At 44.6% G+C, this 19,467-nt stretch overlaps 1 long non-coding RNA gene across 1 annotated transcript in view; it reads left to right on the forward strand.

Moving 5' to 3' along the window:
- LOC140215928 (uncharacterized) overlaps window positions 1–19,467 on the forward strand; it is a 151,391-nt gene that overhangs the window by 50,879 nt on the left and 81,045 nt on the right. Inside the window, exon 2 of the long non-coding RNA XR_011892520.1 lies at window positions 16,212–16,254. This is a non-coding gene — a long non-coding RNA (uncharacterized lncRNA). The remainder of the gene's footprint in view (window positions 1–16,211; window positions 16,255–19,467) is intronic.

Below are 19,467 nucleotides of genomic sequence, written 5' to 3' on the forward strand. Positions count from 1 at the left end.
GCCATGGTGAAAATCTAAGCTACAAGACATTTGTTTGGCTAAAATTCGAATATGCATTTCCCATATGGAACCCTCACTAGATCTACATCATAAACACACTGAAATCCATACATAATCATGCGATAAGGTAAATAATTCGTCATATTGCTACGATATTAGCGTGTCCTCATAGACGCAGTGTCGATTTTGGACACCCTTCTACAACGCCACGGTATCGCGCGCTTATCATTGTTTCACAAGTTCGATTCTATAGTTCACTTCGCCGCACGTATTACATTCTACCACACTCACGCATTTCGCAGCGCAGAAGCCATGCCATAAACGTTACTCATCCAAGTGCACGACATCATTTTTACCTTGCACGGCTGGAGACTGAAACGACCTTCCCTACAACGTTGCTGCCATCGCCTGTTCATCTGCCTTCGTGGACGAAATAACTGTAGGTTATAAACAACATTCTGGATAACAACATCTCCATTGTTTTGCATTTCCACTCCTTTTGCAATGCACCCGCAGTGACGTCTTTAAAGTAATAAAGTAAATGCAAAAGTGAAAGCCGGTCTTAGTGACTCATCTGTTCATACAAAAAAATTGAGTATGATTTTGTTAGTAGACACATTGAATTGCACATGTGCTGTAGATTTACCATTGCATCGGCACATGTCTGAATAGCAATGTCGCATAGCATTAAAACGCCTTCCAGAATAATGAAAAATAAAATAAAGTGAATGAGAACTCGGGCGGTCGTTCTTATATTTGTTCATTTTCCTCGTTCTGTACGTTTCTTCCTTATTAATTATGAGTTTGGTTAGCTTGGAGCATGGCAGTCTCAAAGATTAGCACTGTTAAGAATGGCCATCTGCTGTGCAAGGTTGCCACCCACTTACGACTATAGGCGGCAACATCCCGGCGCTGCTAAGGACGGCGAGCTGCAGTGCAAGATTGCCACCCACTTACGACTATGACGGCAACGTACCGGGAGCGTCGCCGCCAACTTCTAGCCACAGCGTGACTAAATCGACTTTGTGACGGGACGAGTTCGGCGGGCCAACTATTGTTCCCAAACTCCCCAACGCGCTACCCGGAACGGCTCCGAGTTCTACGGGGCCCTCTGACGTCGGTTCCGGACCTTCGAACGTGTGTGCTTTTGTGTGCGTAGACCGTCCTGCGGGAGGCGGCTGGTTTGTGATGACTTTCGCCGCCTTGTATCGCGGGAGGACCGAGTGTTTAAAAACTGCTGTTGTGCGGATGCTCGACACACTTCTCTTAAGCAGTCATGTTGGACTGACACTCTCTCTCAAGCAGTCATGTTACACTGATGTACTTTCTCAAAAAGTCATGTTAGACTGATATAAATATTGTAAATAAACCCATATTCCTCGTTCTTGATGAGAAGCAGTCCTTCCCTTCATCAACGTCCTCAGCGTGGATAAGTTGGACGACGGCATGGGCCAGCTACCTTCTAATTCATGCCGGACTCCAATCTTGACAACGGATCACGAGCGACGGGATTGAGCCCCCAATCCTGACAGCGCTGAAGCTAAGAGCCACAGGAAGGACGTTGGGGATTATTCCAAAGCGAACGACACTTATGATCCGCGTGCTTGTCAAAGAAAGAAGAAAAGAACAATGAAAGGGAGGAAGAAATAACAAAAAAAGAAAGAAGGAAAAATGCAGAGTTTTCTTCCTAATCTTTTTTAGCAAGGCCCTTTAACTGTGAGCGGCACTGCAGTACCGAATCCTGGACGTTGTTCTGCTACCCATGTCGCCTAACCATGGCCTGGGTGCTCAAAAGACGGGCCTTAATGCAAATTATCTCAAAAGCAAAATATACGCATGTCAATCGCACACATTGGAATCCATGTGAAGCAAAGATTAAGCAACGTGCTTAATTAAATGCTTTACAACTAACAGCGATACGTCCCGTTTTGTTTACGTTCATCCTGTGCAACGCATAATCTAATGAAACATTGGTTTAGCCACCAGGAAGATTACAATTTTATTGTGACGCCATTTTTTTCTATTTCTACACTGCATGGTTGACAATTTATGGTGAAATGCAAACTCAAAATAAGGTGGGTGGATCGTGTGTGAGGTATGCGCGGTGAAGCAACAAGGAACGACGGCGTTGCATGAAGCTTATTGAGGAAAGCATGGGGATGTCATCTGTATGCACGGAAAAGTACGACGCCTGTCAAGCAACGTTTATGGACTCTGCAACTCCGTGTCACAGTGGTACATGCGCATTCTGGAAGATCGGCATAGAACGGGCACACCCCCAGGGGCACGTACTGAATCGCTAAATAAAAAAAAGTAAATCAAGGAATCTGTGAAACATAATTCACCAGTGTGTGAACAAATTGGTGTGCTTTAGATATATTTGTAAGCTATACATTATGTACTCAGGTTTTATGCAGGAATCGTAATGGGACATGTCGCTTCTGCAGATTTGGTCAAGAACGGGCGCCCACCTAGTGGCACATATTGAGTGGCAAAAAAATAAATAAAGTAAAGTAAACCAAATAACCCGGTAGACATAATGCACTAGTTCATTAACATATTTGGTGCGCTTTAGAGATTCCTGTGAGCCGACATTACATGTCCAGGTTTTATGTAGGAAGATATTTCTTTTTGTTATTTGGTCAGCATACACGGGTTATATAAACCGCGACGCGGGTGATTTCATATACCCTTTGTAATATATATATATATATATATATATATATATATATATATATATATATATATATATATATATATATATCATGCGGATGCGAATGTATTGATGTCCAATTGAACGCCGCTTTATGAACTCTTCGGGGGCAAGCGAGCGCGCTGAGACGCTTGGTGCGGTTACAACGCAGGCGAGAGCTTGCGCGGACAATTAAGGAACGCGCGGATAACTAACACCACCTGTACCTGGCGACAACCTTTACTGGCAGTGCAACCAAGGCTACGGAGCCGAGTCGTACCTGTTTCGCTACGCCCCTGCATGTACTTCACTACCGAAATAATATTTACGCTATGCAGGTGAAATAAATATGTCACAGTAGCTTGCACTTTTTTTTTAGTGCAAGATAATCATTTAATAATCAAGAAGAACATTGCCGGGTCGAATGAATTTTCTTTCACGCTATTTCATGCTTTGCGGTTTTCTGGCGTTCGTATCTCTTTTCCATCCCCTTTATACGAATATGGCGTCTCCGGGTTGCAGCACGTCAACGTCGCCTGCCGACGCAGGTCCACAGCGGTCCGTGACCCCAGCCGCCGTGCATCTGCGGCAAGATTTTTCGAAGGAAAAGCTGTCCGAGCACTCCAAAAAAAGTCGTGTGCAACTTTTACGCGCAAGTATGCAAAAGCGACCCGCAGCTGGCTATCACAGATGCATGTCGGGAGGTGAGCGAGCTCACTGGGGCCAGTGAACGCAGTGTGTACTGGATTAAGCACGACGTAGTGTGGCACCTTGAAGTCAGCGAAGCACAAACGGCCGCGTCTCCCAGCCGCACACAGCAATGTCAGAACCGGAAGAACGAGACTGCAAGTTCACAACTGTTTCTGTCTAGCCGCTCTACGAAGAAAAGTGCACCAGTGTTTTATGCGAAAGGAAATTCCGACAGTCGCAAAACTTGCTCCAGGTGCGATCAGTGATAGGGACATGGATATACCTAAAATGTATGTGCGTACAATGCAGAAGCTGTTCGTTCAACGACATCGGTTTTTCTTTTCGCAAGCAGAAGAGAAACTCTGCTCTACTCGAGAGAAACGACATCATGTTGTGACGGCGGCAGTACCTGCGTACCTCCCGGGAACTTCGCACCCAAAAGCGGTATGTACTATAATCCACCCTTTTTTGCAAGCTTTATAGTGTATGGACGAATAAGTGAATTTTTATCACCCCGTAAACCTGAACCTTTATATGTTCCGAGACAGAAAAGACGCCAACTGCGTTTGGCTGTAATTGTTTCTATAAAAAGTGGCAGTGTCCAAGCTCTCGCTGCTCACAGAAGCGCTGTGTGCACAAACGCAAGCGTTGTTGCTTGACAAAGCGGTGCATAGTTTATCCTCGTGGAATAGACATTAAGATTAGCGTTGCAAGTGGCAGTGCTTTTGTGGCCGCATGTCGTGCGTCCCCATATTTCGATGCCCGCTGTGCAGCTCACGCCAATCACCTGGCCAGCATTAGTACACTGCGCAGAATAATATGCTTTGCTTATTGCGTCTCACGAACATGAGGTGCCTGGATATTGCTTGATCACAATAGCTGAGCAGTGCAAGTTCACTGTCCTTCGCCCCTCTTGAGTATTTGTGAACTGTGTATACCTGGCGGCATGCTTCAATTATTTTCGTTGTTTCATTTTTGAAGGCACATATTGATACGTGTATTCTACTTAGAAGACAACGACGATGGGGGCATTAACGGACTCCGTTGAGTGGGTGGCTGAGATTGGGTGAGGACGAAGAAGACGTGCCTCGGTTGTCTTGAATTCTTAAACATTTTATTTTTGTTCATTTTCTCCAGTTAGCTTTACCAATTTCAGTCTTTTAATAAAGATAGCCTAATTTCACCCAAATCTTGGCCAATCCCCCACAGTGGGTGTGCGCCATCGCATAAGAAATACCATACCATACCATACCGTCTGTTTTTGAACACAGGCTGTCCTGTTGTTCTTGAACGTCTCCCTGTCCACGTCGTACCGCGACAATATGCTACCTTGACGAAACGTGGTTCAACGCTCGACATATCAAGGAAAAGGTCTGGGAGTACGTGAACATTGTTACACTCGAGGATGTTTTTCAGAAAGGTCTCACAACAAGCCTTCGCGCACCCAGTGGCAAAGGTGGCAGGCTGATCCTATTGCCCGCCGGTAGCGAGGACTGCTTCGTAAATGGCGCTTGCCTCGCTTTCCGAGCAGCGATAGGAACTGGTGACTACCACAAAGAAATTGATGGGCCATGGTTCAAGAAGTGGTTCTCTGAGCAGCTTCTACTAAACATCAAACCACGCAGCGTTATAATAACGGACGATGCACCCTACCACAGTGTTCACCTCGAGAAAGTACCGACAGCATCAACACGAAAGGTCATGACATTCAGTCTTGGCCAACCGAGAAAGGCATCGTGTTTTCTCCGGGTCAATTAAAGCCGGAGTCGCTGGAGCTCGTCAACCAACACAATATGTTTTCGGTCTATTGCTTGGATGTGGTTGCTAAGGCTGCCCATGACATCGTGAGGCTTCCTCTATACCACTGTGAGTTGAATCCGATCGAACTGATTTGGAGCCAGGTGAAAAGCTATGTAGTGGCTAACAATACCGCATTCACCCCTTCAGCTGTCGAAAAGTTGCTGCAGGAAAACATCAATTTTGTAACGGCCGGGAATGTGGCTTAGGGCGTGCTCTCCTATTCAGAGGATAGAAGAGGAATTCTGGCAGCGTGACGACATCATTGGCGCAAGCCTCGACAGGCTTGAAATTTCAATCGTATCAGATATGAGCAGCGAGAGTGATGCGAGGGATAGAGGGAAGAGCCGCTGTGAATGCGGGCACTGTCGCAGAAGCCTCCGCAACATTATGTTGTGTGCTTCGGCTTCTGCCTCAACCCTTTACTAATCACGCGGCATATGAAATAATTGACTGTAATGTTTTACGTGCCAAAACAACAGTATGATCACAAGGAACAGCGTAGAGCTCCACCCTGGAACAATGTGTGCCACTTTGTTTTCCATTTTTATTTTGAAAGCCTTCCTTTAGGCTTAACCAAGCCGGCGTTAAGAATACGTGAACAAATGCGTTCTTTGATGTGCTCTGAAATGTGATATAGGGGGGCTTTTATATTTTGCCCACATGCAAATTTGGCCGCAGGGATCGAACCCGCAAGCTTGCGCTTAGCAGCGCAAAGCTGCGAATCAGTCGTGTTGGGTGCAGGACATGTGCATTTCCATGGCGGACATAACAGTTGTGGGAATAGTTATGAATAGTTCTGGAATTCTGCAATAATCTGTAAAAAAGTTTGCATAAATAAAGACGTTGCTTTTTCTCCTTGCAATGAAAAGCTTCGCATGGCATATGTTTTCGGTCTATTGCGTGGATGTGGTTGCTAAGGCTGCCGATGACATCGGGAGGCTTGTACATATAGAATGCGGGGTAAGGCGCGTAGTCGCAGGCACTTTCCAAAAGAGACAGAAATAGTGTGTTTTACATAAGGGTTTAACTGCAGTTGAATTCGTACGTAGCTACTACGGCAATTTCTTAAATGTTATGGTTGCTCGCGAAACAACCAATTTTGAAATATTCATATGTAAAATAAATATATCACCTTTCCACAAATATGACGCGATATCCGTATGATTAATCTTTACAGTGCCTCAACACGGCTAATATAAATCTACCACATGCATGCACGAAAGCAGTAATCGAAAACGCCCATTTGGGAAAGCGCTGGCGCAACCGAAGACCGAAACCAAAAACCGAAACCTCGAGCGATAGGTTCAGACTATTTGGCGCAGTAATACATGTGAATAGGCTCAGCCCATGTAGCCTTCGTTGCACTGCCACAGACAGTTGTCAGCAGTTTTTTTTTATTATTATTATAGACACAGTTGCATGGCGGCGCGGCGATGCCCTCTCCCCTCACGCAACACCTGGGGCGCAAGCGGCGCAGCGGATGTCCGCTTTCTCCCGCTCTACTCCGTCGAGCCGCGCTTGTGACGTGGCGTCGCAGCCAATGGGAAATTTAAGTGCCGTTTCGCTGCTACAAACTGCAGACACTGGTATTCTCGCTCAATGGGCCATTTGATGCTTTCGCATCAAAAACGGCAACGAGTGCATTGGGAAAAGGCGAAGCATGAACGAGCACGAACATGACTTCTCCTTTGGGGTCTTCAATGTCCTTCAAAGTACTTTGAAGAATTTGAGTATAAGCGAAAAGGTGTATTTCATTTACACTTATGTGCTTTTATTAAATGCGAAGCATTTCTTGGCGAACATTTGCCACTGACATTATCTATCTATCTATCTAACCGCCTACGTCTTAGTGCTCTCATGATCGTTTCGTTAACTTGGTAGGTACCAAAACTGGCATAGTATGACAAGAGTGTATCACGAACATAAATGATAGGTCATGACATGAATATCATGACATGCGTGTCATGTAGGCCATGAAACGGCCGCCTACATCTTGGTGCTCTCATGGTCGTTTCGCTAACTTGGTAGGCTCCCCGCACACTGCTTCACATAACATCGATTCTCATAGGGCGTGGGATCTGCGGGCTTTCTTTTTTCTTTTTGAGAACATACTGGTGGCGAACATAACAACTTGCACATTCGTTTGAGTGGGCTGGTTGTGTATGATGCCATAGCAAGGTGTTGTCTTGATGAGCTCGGGCAAAACAGACTTGGCGCCACAAGGTTTGGTCAGTTCTGTATGTTTTGCGTTTGAGCTACTTTTAAATATTGTTTACTGCATACTTTGATAGGCTTCTTCGCTTAACTTGCCTTGACCTAACTGAAGCTTGTTTAGCTTTGGCTCTTAACAACACCAACTATGACGACGACTTCAACGTCATACATTTATGTTTGCTTAATGCTGCGGCAATAACTTATTGTAAGTACTAAGATGGCTTGCAGAGAAACTTTGATATTGAGAAACTTTGAAAATTATGGTTTCAGTCCATCGGGAAGCTGTGAACAGCGCTAGAAGACACGGGACGTTTTGCTATGGGTTCAGATTTATTCTTCAGCGACAGTGCACCGTTCCGTTTTTAATACTTTGATACTGAGAGCGTTGGTAAAAAAAGAACGTGATGAATTATTCCGGAATTTATATATGGCATGGCATGCCACAGCTTGGCATGGCCATGGCACACCTTGTTCCATAAACTGGTCTGGAATCTTGACCTTAGCTCCGAACCCAGCGCCCACGTGGCCAGTTCCACGAACTGGCCTCGTGGGCACTTCAAAGCCCAGCTCCAACGCCTAGCACCCACAAACCCCCCTCACCCCTCCCCTCCCCCCCCCCCCCCCAAAAAAAAAAGAAAGCTAGGAGAAACTTCACCCAGCTGGAAATTATAAATTGAGAAAATAAGGAGAACATAAGAAATGAAAAGTACACTAAAAATTAAAAATGGCCGCTAAACAGAAAGGTACATGGGCGCTTGCGCTGATGCTCTCTCTGTGTACGATCAAAACACTTTAGAACACAGGTTTTGCTTCAGCAGCCTTACACAAAGCAAACGCTTCGTAAACGCATCGAAGCAAAACTCAAAACATTATTACATTTAGCATCATTGATCACACTGAAACAATTTCGACATTCCTCGTGGAGGAAATAAATAGCGGTATTTTAGAGAACAAATTATGTTGGTATTTGCGGCATATATTTTCTGTCAGACACATTGAGCTAGATGTAGGAATGAAGGCGTCTGGCTCTGGGAAACCACGCTGTTATACTCATCAGAGCTGCAAAAACAAATAATCAAAATATATATTTTTTTGCTTTGACAAACGTGAACCTACAGGTGCACACTGTGGAGTCACGCATAAAAGAAGATTCAAAAACAAGACAAAGGACCCCATTAGTTGCGTTGTATCATAGATTTATGTTGAGTGACGACGTAAAAACAAAATAAATAGAGAAGTTGTTTATTGACAAGCTGATTAAACTTTTAGAATACAATTTCTGCTGCATACAAACTTAAAGGATGCTTTAAAAATAAGATAGTATTACCCGTGAGATGAAGAGCACGTAAAATTGTATCAATTAAAGCAAAACGTCATTGTAACACGCAGAAAGTGGTAGGAAGTCCTTCCAAATGTTTAAGTTTATATTTGGGTCATCTTATTGCCGTTTACTCAAATGCTTTTTGTGCAGTGTTTGAATGTGTACTTAAGATAACTTGCAAAATTAGGCGCTTGTGGCACGTCATGGAGAGCCAAAGATCGTCGTTACTGCAAAATGACAATCGTTTCTCGCGATTCTTATGCAAGTTGCATTACAATCCAGCCGGACCAGCCATCGCAGAATGACTATACACCATCTGCAAACTTCCAGCCGCACAGAACAACTAAGCAAGACTCCTGCGGACGTGGTATACGAGTGAGTGTAGGCGTTGGGGAAAGGACGTGGGAATATGCAAAACAATTAAGGTTTAAATAATATGGATAGTAATAATATGGTTAATGATCGATACTAATAATGTAACATTGTATGATATTATGACCAACCTGGCTGAAATAGACGGATACTGAGCTAGTAATTTTAGTGCACTATTTAGATTTGACAGTTCAAACTCGGAATATATTTCTGTTGTGGGAGCGCCGGCATGATGAGCGGCATCGGAGCCAGCTGTGGAAGAAGACGACCACAGACGCGCGAGCTGTGGTACGACCCAAATATATGTCCAAGAATGGTTTAGAACCTTCGGGTCCCTGGAAGACCTCAACATCTCGGAGGCTGCGCCACGTACGTCCGGGAAGCCGGCCAAGTTTAGAACCTTCAGGCTTCTGGAAGACCGTGGCGACTCGGACGTTGCCTGCTCCGACGACCCTCGTTCGGTGGAACAGTCTGCAAGGTTTGCCCACCAACGGGGATGCGGTGCCGTCGCTGTAAACCTCCGTTTGCCAGTGCCATCATCCCCTTCGTAGAGAGAAGGGTAGCGTGGGAAAGCCGGTATGACAGCGGCATTGGAGCCAACGGTGGAAGCAGACGACGACAGACACGCGAACTGTGGCACGGACGATGGCGTGAGCCGTGGCTGCTAGTCTGCTGGATCTGCTTGCAAATAGAAAACGGATCTAGCCTTGCACTTGCTGCCGGCAACGGCACCGCCCGAGCGCCGCATACGGGAAACACTAAGGGGGAGGACGCAGTTCAAAAAGGACAAAGCATGCTGCGTGCCACCCATGTCATTTCTCCATGTTAGCCCGTCCATGCATATCACCATCCACACTACTGCTCTGCATCACGGGTGAACTTGAGGAGGAGCCACGACACTTTCGTCCAGTGTCTTCGTGGGAACGAAATGTCGGGCGCTATAACGTAAAACTATTCCAAACTTTTCTATTCCAATTCTGCAATCAGCCCTCCGCGATTACATGGTCAAAAACTTTTTCGGACCACCCCCACTTCACCTGTATGTCACGCAACGTCACGAAAACCGTGATAGCTCCCCATCTGATTTGACGTGTACACACTGATTATGCATAATTTGACCGAACAAAAATATTTCTGATTCGACCCCGTTTTGCCATTAGCCTTCGGCTATTGGTCAAAAGTTTTCGGGCTGCACCCACTTCACCTGCCTATCACACGACGTCACAAAACTGCAAGAACTCACCGCGTCAGAGGGACATGTACGCAGGCTGCTCTGTTCCGAAAGGAATAAAATACGGCTGCCGCCAATCGCTCAGGCACAGGCGACTCGGACCTGCCTAAAGCATGGGTTTATTTGCGTATAATAAAACTTTTTGCATGGCCGTTTAACGTTTTGCAACACTTTCGGCACGTTTACGACCTCGTTCTGACAACTCCTCTTTGCTGAGGATCCATTTCAGCGTCTTTCTTAAGCTTCCGTTGCATGCCGCTGCGATTTTCGACCAGCCACCGCAAGCTAAGTAAGGGAAAGCGGACCAATCGCAGACGCCGGCACCACCCTCCTGATCCGGTTGTCGATTTTCAGTGCAGTGGCTAGGCCCCGTCGAAACCCTTTCCACTTGAGCGTGCTCCTCGCCTCTTGTCCCCCAATTAGGTAAAACAATCCACTCAATATAGGCAATGTTATTTGTTTTTCAAGCAAACAAAAGTGACCTCTTATGAACGAGGAGAGCATTTGATTGGCCTGTTCAGACAACCCTGAGGGTGACCGCTTGATGCTTGCGTCGGCGGTTACGCAAATTTGACGTCAGGAGACTGGAATAAAAACATATTGGAATAGTTTTACGTTATAGGGCCTGTCACTTGCGCTTGTGATCGGAGCCATTCTGTGCTTGAGTCCATCTGATAAGACATTGCGTTCTGTGCGAAATTCACGAGACTCTAACAAATAATAGTGAATGTCATTAGGAGCTTGACAACCCAGACACTATGATTACGCACTATAGGTCCCGCCTTTCGCCGTTATCCTAGCGTTTTCGCTGACCCTGTGCGGATGTGATGCAGCAGGCCAGCTTCGGTTGGTGCAATGGAAAAAACCACAACGAGCGAAGGAGGAGGAGGAGTAGAAAAAGAAGAAATACTAATGATTGCGATCATATCTTCACCGACTTTCTCGTAATTTACAGAAAAATGTGCGCTAAAATGCCGTCATACAATCCGGCAGAGCCCCTATCTCGAGACACCTAGTAAAAAACAAACTGCACCGAACAGGTCAATGTTTCTTCTCTTTAAACTCTTACTTTAGCAGTTAACAATGAGCATTGTTTATTTTCACATGCTGTAAGTATATGTTCAAGCAGAACGTTTGCGAAACTTTAATATTTATTTAGGCCTAGGCCTCTTCATTGTTCCATCTTTTGACATGCTAGAGATTCCGTTACGAATTTGGTATATTTCTTTTGTTGACCAAACTTGCTAGAAATAGAAATGAAAAACTGTACTAGTTAAAAGTAACGTCGTTCTTCTTGACGTAGCAAAGAGCGCAGAAAGATTTGCCTTCAGTTTGGATTTCCCCGTTAGCCCTTAGTACACAGTGCTTCGGCAGCGTCTATTACCGATTTTACTGCCTGTCCCACGTTTACTGCCAGCAGCCTAGAGACAATTTCGCGAGCATTACCGGGTGGCCCCAACACACAAGCTTCGCCGGGAGAAAAGGCTGGAGCAGGAGCGATACATGAAAATAGGCTTAGCGTTGATTGCGCTTCTCAGCTGCGTGAGCGCCTCGAGCGCGGGAAAGAGACCTTCTGAGTGCCCAGTTTATCCTGAGAAAGTGGAGCAAAAAAAAAAAAAAATACAATGTGGAGTAAAGTAATTACGAACACGTAGGAGCCTTACGTGTTAAACGGTTTTATACGAGGGCAAAGAAAAGGTGGGGTACTTAGTCAAAGATAGAACAAAAACTGAAAGAAACGAAAGCAAAATGAAGAGCCAGACAGGTTAGAAAAGAGAAGCCAAGAGAAAATAAATGAGAGTAAGCAGGAAAGGAGGACGAAAGTGCCGAGCGTAATCCGAGTTTTCCAAGCTCGTAAGCGTTCTGTGCCGTTATCTCGCGAAGATAATCCGTTGGTTCGGAGCATCGGGAGCTGCGCAGAGCGTCCTCTATTGGTCGTATCGTGGCGACCTTCCCGATTGCGTTGAAAGGTACAGTGATGGCGTGGCCGTGGAGATGTGAAAATGATCTCCCCGTACATCGAGCGACCGGTCTCCTATGGCTCCCGTTTCGTCCTCGATATAAGGAGTAAACAGGCTTGGCTATTTCTTTTTCGCCCTGTTTTGTCGTGTCGGGCACGTCTCCAGGAAGCCCACTCGTTTTCGCAGCATTGTTCGTGTTTGATACCCGCTAATAGAGGTGGCCAGGGAGGAGCGGCGATAGAATTAAACGAGCAGAGCGAAGGATGGCGCTGCGAAGCTCTTCGTGATTGGAACTAATAGCGGCAGATAAACTCCAGGATTTCGAGTGTCTCACACCGCGCTGTTGTAAAGGACAGGCTGATTCCGAGATCTATTAAAAGATATCCGTTCACGTCCCTGAGCACTGACCGAAGCAAAACAAACAAGAACACATTGAAGGCGGCGCTCTACGCGATATGTTTGTGTTGGGAAACAGGAAACGTGCTATAAGTATCCGCGCGCTTTTCTCCGTGTCGTCTGAGGAAGGTAAACATCGATGCACAGCGCAATAATGTACTAGTACCTAGCCGGAGTCCGGGATAACAATACCCTGTACACGCTGAGGTTTACGGAACACACAATTATGCTGTAGAAGTGCGAAATCTTTCGCCGTATAATGCCGGGCTTAAGCCTGGGTGACTCGAAAAAAAGCAATCTAACGCAATTTAATTGTGCCAGGGATTGCAGAAGGATTAGGGGAATGGACCGGAGCTGCTAATGCTACGCTAACAGGACACTGCACCGGTCTCGCCGTATAGTGCCGAAGTGTTAATGTATCCGCTTAAGGCCACTTTAGCGTTTGTGTTGCTGTTGCAGCAGTCAGAGATGCGCACAAATGCTTAAGGTACACCATATCACAAAAACGTAATGTCCACAAATCATTCACGGCGACGCTGGCTTATCATTACTATTTTTTGCTATAGGCTGTACGTACTACAAAATAATCAAGGACACGATTTCACACATACTGTGCTCGTGTCGCTAAAAAAACTACAACCATTACAACCACCAAAAGTTTGCCCGACGTTAGCGTGAAATGCGGAGTTTGCAGTACTTTCCTTTGCTTCAATTCAAGTACTTAACCATGGTTTCTGTTTGTTTTTCTATTGGTACAATAATTTACACACAATAACATTCGTGCTACAGTCTGACGATTAGTTTTCATGCTTTACGAAAGCATTTCTTTTTCTTTATTCGGAAGCGTCCGTCTTCGGGGCCCTGTATCGTAGGACAAAAGACAACTAGAGCGCCTTGTAAACAAAGCGCTGATTGCATAATTTCTTAAACGTTTGAGGTTTGTTTTGATAAAATGTAGCTAAAATTATAGTTGCTTTAATGTTGTGGGAAGAAGCTGCAGAAACTTAAGGGCTTCAACTTGCAAGCACGACGCATTTACTGCAATGCGTTTCCAAGTTCCGTTCAGATTTACGCCTTTTGTGTTAGAAAAAAAGATTAGCAATTATATTTTCAACATATTTTTCGTTTGACTAATTTTATGCATTGCTCTCTAGTATTTTTGAACATGCGGCGTTACTTTACACATTTCAAAAGCGTTCCCGAAAAGTTCTCAATGTTGTGAAGTGCGCTTTGTTACACAAAGAGGTTTTATGCAGTGGTGCACCCTCTATAGGAGGCGAACTAAAAGATGGAAATGAGACAAAGGCAGGGAGGTTAGCCAGAGTTAAAACCTCCGGTTTGCTACCCTGCACTAGGGGAAGGGAAAGGGAAAGTAAATACGGAAAGAAGAGCGTGGCAAAAAAAAAGCGTGAGAAAGAAATATGAAAAGGGACAACTAAATATGCAGTGAAACCATGAGGCATTTTATTCAAATGTTGTCGACACTTGACCCTGATACAAAGACAATGACACAGGTGCTGATCATGACATGCTTTACTTCTCATCGAGCGGCATCGTGCTCTTCTGGCTACATAGCTCACGCATGTACGCTACCCAACTCATTTTTACGCTTGTGCTGCTGGACGTCGAAACGGCATTAGGGTTTTATGGGAACCAATTGTTGGCATAATTTTGCAAGTCAGCCAAATTTCGCCTTCCCGGTAGACATCGGCATTGGGGAATGTCCCGAGCTGCAGAGTATTCCACTATCTGACGCTTCAAGCTGGCGCGTCTCTGCACCGTCGCCAGTTCGGTACATCAGGATAAATTACCTTCCAGCACGTATAATGGCCTTGACAATAAATGCTGCGTTGTACACGCATTATTTGTAGCCGTGAAGCCATCGCGTATAAAACAATCACCATCATCCTGCTTTCTGAATTTCCTCGCAACTTGGTCGTATGAGCACCCGTTTTCTTACTGCCTCTGACTTTAATGTTACGTTAATCGTGACTTCACTATGCCTCCCAGTGGTCAGGACAATGTTTAGTTTTCTCTTTCCCTCTCAGCAACCCCCTGAGGGCAGGCTATCTCACGGCTGACGGGATAACCAGTTGCGGTACTTAATAAGCAATAAGCGCAGACAACAAGATAAGGACGACTAGACAAAATTGTTTAAAGTCTGCAGTAGCTTGGCACATGTTAAGCTGATGCTGCCTATCAATTTAATAGCATAAATTTATCAGGTGAGGTTAGTATATATTTCGTAGCATTTGGTTTGGTCGAAACAATATGAAAACATTAATATTCTAGCTGGGATTGACACAAACGGTCTGATGCTCGTTGGAAAAAAATTGTTGCCTATAGCGTCAAAGTAGAATACCAATGCAAAAAAGAATGGCGAAAGCAAGAAATGGCGACCAGTTTGAAGCAACAACCTTTGCAAAGGTTGAGCAATTTTTTCATGCAAGTTCTCATAGTTTACACATAAATGTGTACCGTCTAGCTATGCCATCTAAAAATCTACTGCATTTGTATGTTGTTGCATTGCGCCACAAGTGATTCGGGGTAGCGTTTAGGCCAGGAATCATCCATGCAGAGGGAGGAGTACACTCTGCAGCAGGAGCGAAAGAAAAGGGGTTTATTTTACATTATTTACACTGGCCCCAGCTAAGGAAGCGCGCTCCATGTAGGAGCAATACGTGTATGAGCACACATCAGGACCCGTCAGGACACACATGCCAGCAGACGTCAAGAGAAGTCACTACACCAAAGGCATCCACTTTTAAAGCAGTTCATTTCTCTAAGTGACTAGACTAGGGAATCTGACAAGTGTGCCTCGGCCAATCGCAATCGTCGAATTGTTCCCAAAATCTCGCCCATGAAGTCGCACCGTTCCGCCGGACTCCGACTTCAATGTTGCGCGATCGTCCCCACATACGAGGCAACGACGTGGCAAACTAGCAACTTGATGTCGATGCTGTTCCTACAGAAGTCCTCGGCATTGGCCCTGTTATCAATGAGTGGGCTCTTCATGGCTGTCCTCTTGTCAGGGTCAGATTCACGTAGAGTAGTCTTCGCGGTGGTTACTGCTTCCATGGAGGGCGGCGGCTGCTATCGCCTCGAAGTCGGCTTTTTTGTTTGCGCGTCACTGTCGGTGTCGTGCACCGCCGTGTTCTATGTAGGTGCTCATGGAAGGGCTGCCTCGTGGGAAGCATCCAAGGAATGCCCATCGCCGTTTTGAGACCTAACACTATGTAGTTCTCAGCAAAAACACAGTCAGAGATTATTCGGAACTGAAAATGAAGCAGCGTGAATCGGCCGACTGCATGCGTGGTGTTTCGGCTCCTTTTATTTTTTTTAAAGAAAGATTATTACGTGCTTTGATAGGTTCAAGGAAAGTGCAACTTTCCTGTGAAGTGCAATTATTGACCTTTTTTTTTCTTTGTTTCCTCTCCACTTGTCTTCCTGTGCTGAAATATAGCAGGAAAAATATTTTAGGCGTGAGAGAAAGCTGCGGAGTTATTCTTACTGTGTATTCTCTCTTCAATGCAGTACTGGCGGCGGAAGACAAGCAGAACAAATTCACGGAGTCATCGTAAGTTTTGGATTGGGCCGTTTTACTTGTGATTTATTGACTAGAAGAAAAGCATAATAATCAAAGATGTTCTTTATTAACCGAATTAAATCATGCAAATACCCGCCGTGGTTGCTCAGTGGCTATGGTGTTGGGCTGCTGAGCACGAGGTCGCGGGATCGAATCCCGGCCACGGCGGCCGCATTTCGATGGGGGCCAAATGCGAAAACACCCGTGTACTTAGATTTAGGTGCCGGTTAAAGAACCCCAGGTGGTCAAAATTTCCGGAGTCCTTCACTACGGCGTGCCTCATAATCAGAAAGTGGTTCTGGCACGTTAAACCCCATAATTTAATTTTTTTAATTTTAAATATTGCAGATTTAGGGACCCATATTTTCTAGCATGAAAAAATGGGGAAAAAAAAGCCAGAGAATTTAGCAAGTACCTAATTTGAAAGGCCCAATTCTTGCTGATTCGCTCTGTTCAAAGGGTGTTTTGTTGTATCACGAAGTGTTATATGTCTTGTGCTAAAAAAACACTCAAAATATTTTTTTCAGTGGGTACCAACGACTTAAGCACGTGTCGTAAATGTGAGCTAACTCACAAAGTTTTTACAAGAGACAGAGAGAAATGGAGAAAGAGAGAGGTCTTTAAAGAAATCTGGAGAGATTTGCTAGGTGGCACACCTAGAACGCAACTGCAGATGTTAATGATGAGAAATTAAATTATACGCACTGTGCACGTCACCAAAACATAATATACCCAAGACACAGCACAACGCGCAACATACAAAACAGTTACAGTGTCTCATTGAGACCAGTATTTAAAAGGAAAGTTAAAAGCCTATTTGTTGCGGGAGACGCATAGGCAACGCTTGTCTATTTACCAAGTACGCGTCATCGCTCAAGGTATGACCCACTTGTTTTGCTTAATAACTGCACCCGGATGGGAATGTAGGCTAATATGATATGTCAGTTATAACCACTTAAAGCCTTGGATCGACCGAAATATTTTACACGTGAAACGAAGGCTAAAAATACTAAAAATAAAAACGGAAGAAATTCCGTGCTAATTCAGAGCCTTCAGTCTAGCTTATCAAGGGCGCTATCATCTGCTAGACAAAGGTAGTTCTCTGTTACTTTACCCACATTCATGAAAAGGAACCCGGAGAGGTTTTGGCTTTACATGAAAGATACCAGGGTTCACACTGATAAGTTAAAAAAAACCAAGACACTTTAATCACTTTTTCCACGACTATAGCTCCAAAGTTGAATGCATATTTTCATTCTGTTTTTCCACCATGTGACGCTGAGCCATAACGGCCTTTTTCTTCGTCTTGCGACGAACCAGATTTCATACCGTACGAAGACGTTTTGCCTTTGGTACTAAGCATTAAAGAAAAATCGTCTGGGGGTCCGGACAGTATTCCTAATACCTTCCTGAATCGATACGTTGAACCGATCTCTCATATCTTCACAACCATCTTTAGTCTATCTTCGAACGCTGCTATATATTGCCTGATGATTGGCGTGTGGCGCGGGTGATCGCCATTCACAAGAAAATCCAGAAAACTACAGACCCGTTTTCCTAACTTCCACTTACTGCAACATACTAGAATACGTTATCGCTCACTTTATTAGCAAATTTCTTCAAGCTAACAATTTAATTTCCGAATACCAGCATGGTTTCCGTAAGGGGTTATCAACTAATACGCAGCTTGTTGCCATTATTCACGAAGTGGCACTGGCTTTGGATTCTTCGGGACAGGTTGATATATTGCTGCTTGATTTTAGTAAGGCGTTCGGTCGTGTACCACGCGGAAAGCTTGTCACAAAACTTCAGAAGTTCGGTCTTCCAGATTTTATAGTTAACTGGATAGGATCATACCTGGCCAACAGAACTCAACGAGTAGATATCAATGGTTTCTGCTCTACATTCTTACCTGTTACCTCTGGCGTACCCCAGGGCAGCGTACTCGGCCCCGTTATGTTTTTAATGTATATCAATGACATTACTTCGGCTATAGATCCCAGTGTTCACATTAGGTCATTCGCGGATGACTGCGTGATATTTCGTAGGGTGGTGTGCCAGGAAGATCAATCCAGTTTCAGTAACACTCTTGTAGGTATTAACGAATGGTGTTCAGAATAGGCGATGATGTTAAATTCATAGAAAACTGTGGCCACTACGCGTAATGAACAAAAGAAAAATCCTGTCTAGTTCACCTACACTATAAACGCTTCTCCGATAAGAGAAGTCAGCGACTACAAATATTTGGGGGTTACCATCAGCAATACCCTTGCGTGGTTGTCGATGACGTTTGCGCGCCTGACACCCGCAAGCTTAGTTTCTTAAGACACAAGTTGAAATCCACGACTCTTGAGCTCAAACTACTGGCTTTCAACACTTTCATTTTTCCAAAATTAGAATATGGAAGCATTGCATGGGATCCATTTTACAATAAACATAAATTGGAAATGGTGCAAAGGCGTGCTGTTCGTTTTATTTTCAACAAATTTAGGTCAACTGATTCGCCACCAACACTTACGCGCGAGATCAGCATTCCCACACGGGAGCATCGAAGAAAAATCGCAAGGTTGAAATTCCTCTACAACCTACGGGAAGAGTCGTTGAGCCTTGACACGCGAGAGTATATTCAGCCGTTTGCAACACGCGCATCTCGTCATCGTAATTCTTGCAGCTTACTTCCCTATTCGTCTCGCACAAACATTTTCAAACATTCTTTTTTTTTCCACGCACAGTCCAGAAGTGGTATGCCTTGCCTGCCAGTGACTTTTTATCAGATACGATCACCGCATCTGAGAGTGCTGTGTCCACCCTTTAAATATGTTGTGGCGTCTATTGTACCTTGTTACTGTAATATGTTCATCCATTCGTGTTCTATGCAAGTGTCATTTTGTTTTGATATGTTTGGACAATGAAAAAATTAATATTATATTATCTGTAAAGAATCCCACCTGCTTGGTTTTATTTAAGACCGCAGTATACCTGTAAATAAATAAATAAATAAATAAATAAATAAATAAATAAATAAATAAATAAAAATTATAGTACTTTTTGTATAATTAGTGCGGACATTAGCGCTGATCTTTGTAATGTGAACAGGCTACAAGAGCAGATTAAAGTAGGATATGTCTTCCCGATCATGGATCTTGCAGGGCGCACGTAAACAAGAGCACATCTCAAAGCAAAACGTGCGGTTTCAAATTTCAA

Source organism: Dermacentor andersoni, chromosome 2 (assembly GCF_023375885.2).
Source record: "Dermacentor andersoni chromosome 2, qqDerAnde1_hic_scaffold, whole genome shotgun sequence".
In the NCBI taxonomy this organism is placed as follows: domain Eukaryota; kingdom Metazoa; phylum Arthropoda; class Arachnida; order Ixodida; family Ixodidae; genus Dermacentor; species Dermacentor andersoni.